Consider the following 2,587-nt stretch of genomic DNA (forward strand, 5'->3'; position numbering starts at 1 on the left):
TAAAAATTAATCGTGAAATAAGGACCCATAAAGGTTTTTTTCGTTTCAGGACCATCCTGATGGCTCTGGATCCGGGGTTTGAGGGTTATCTTAAAGAATATTATCCACTTTTGACAATTCAGCTCAAATCGGGGAGAAAAAATACAATTTGAGATGATTTTGGCATTTTTTAAAATTAATCTGAAATAAGGACCTATAAAAAGATTTTTTTCGTTTCAGGACCATCCTGATGGCTCTGGATCCGGGGTTTGAGGGTTATCTTAAAGAATATTATCCACTTTTGACAATTCAGCTCAAATCGGGGAGAAAAAATACAATTTGAGATGATTTTGGCCTTTTTTAAAATTAATCGTGAAATAAGGCCCTATATAAAGATTTTTTTCGTTTCAGGACCATCCTGATGGCTCTGGATCCGGGGTTTGAGGGTTATCATAAAGAATATTATCCACTTTTGACAATTCAGCTCAAATCGGGGAGAAAAAATACAATTTGGGGCGATTCTGGCCTTTTTTAAAATTATTCGTGAAATAAGGACCCATAAAGGTTTTTTTCGTTTCAGGACCATCCTGAAGGCTCTGGATCCGGGGTTTGAGGCTTATCATAAAGAATATTATCCACTTTTGACAATTCAGCTCAAATCGGGGAGAAAAAATACAATTTGGGGCGATTCTGGCCTTTTTTAAAATTAATCGTGAAATAAGGACCCATAAAGGTTTTTTTCGTTTCAGGACCATCCTGAAGGCTCTGGATCCGGGGTTTGAGGCTTATCATAAAGAATATTATCCACTTTTGACAATTCAGCTCAAATCGGGGAGAAAAAATACAATTTGAGGCGATTCTGGCCTTTTTTAAAAATTAATCGTGAAATAAGGACCCATAAAGGTTTTTTTCGTTTCAGGACCATCCTGAAGGCTCTGGATCCGGGGTTTGAGGCTTATCATAAAGAATATTATCCACTTTTGACAATTCAGCTCAAATCGGGGAGAAAAAATACAATTTGAGGCGATTCTGGCCTTTTTTAAAATTAATCGTGAAATAAGGACCCATAAAGGTTTTTTTCGTTTTAGGACCATCCTGAAGGCTCTGGATCCGGGGTTTGAGGATTATCATAAAGAATATTATCCACTTTTGACAATTCAGCTCAAATCGGGGAGAAAAAATACAATTTGTGGCGATTCTGGCCTTTTTTAAAATTATTCGTGAAATAAGGACCCATAAAGGTTTTTTTCGTTTCAGGACCATCCTGAAGGCTCTGGATCCGGGGTTTGAGGCTTATCATAAAGAATATTATCCACTTTTGACAATTCAGCTCAAATCGGGGAGAAAAAATACAATTTGTGGCGATTCTGGCCTTTTTTAAAATTATTCGTGAAATAAGGACCCATAAAGGTTTTTTTCGTTTCAGGACCATCCTGAAGGCTCTGGATCCGGGGTTTGAGGCTTATCATAAAGAATATTATCCACTTTTGACAATTCAGCTCAAATCGGGGAGAAAAATACAATTTGTGGCGATTCTGGCCTTTTTTAAAATTAATCGTGAAATAAGGACCCATAAAGGTTTTTTTCGTTTCAGGACCATCCTGAAGGCTCTGGATCCGGGGTTTGAGGCTTATCATAAAGAATATTATCCACTTTTGACAATTCAGCTCAAATCGGGGAGAAAAAATACAATTTGGGGCGATTCTGGCCTTTTTTAAAATTAATCGTGAAATAAGGACCCATAAAGGTTTTTTTCGTTTCAGGACCATCCTGAAGGCTCTGGATCCGGGGTTTGAGGCTTATCATAAAGAATATTATCCACTTTTGACAATTCAGCTCAAATCGGGGAGAAAAAATACAATTTGAGACGATTTTGGCCTTTTTTAAAATTAATCGTGAAATAAGGACCCATAAAGATTTTTTTCGTTTCAGGACCATCCTGAAGGCTCTGGATCCGGGGTTTGAGGGTTATCTTAAAGAATATTATCCACTTTTGACAATTCAGCTCAAATCGGGGAGAAAAAATACAATTTGGGACGATTCTGGCCTTTTTTAAAATTAATCGTGAAATAAGGACCCATAAAGGTTTTTTTCGTTTCAGGACCATCCTGATGGCTCTGGATCCGGGGTTTGAGGGTTATCTTAAAGAATATTATCCACTTTTGACAATTCAGCTCAAATCGGGGAGAAAAAATACAATTTGAGGCGATTCTGGCTTTTTTAAAAATTAATCGTGAAATAAGGACCCATAAAGGTTTTTTTCGTTTCAGGACCATCCTGATGGCTCTGGATCCGGGGTTTGAGGCTTATCATAAAGAATATTATCCACTTTTGACAATTCAGCTCAAATCGGGGAGAAAAAATACAATTTGGGGCGATTCTGGCCTTTTTTAAAATTATTCGTGAAATAAGGACCCATAAAGGTTTTTTTCGTTTCAGGACCATCCTGAAGGCTCTGGATCCGGGGTTTGATGCTTATCATAAAGAATATTATCCACTTTTGACAATTCAGCTCAAATCGGGGAGAAAAATACAATTTGTGGCGATTCTGGCCTTTTTTAAAATTAATCGTGAAATAAGGACCCATAAAGGTTTTTTTCGTTTCAGG

The sequence above is a fragment of the Necator americanus genome, chromosome I (assembly GCF_031761385.1).
Source record: "Necator americanus strain Aroian chromosome I, whole genome shotgun sequence".
NCBI classification, from domain to species: Eukaryota; Metazoa; Nematoda; class Chromadorea; order Rhabditida; family Ancylostomatidae; genus Necator; species Necator americanus.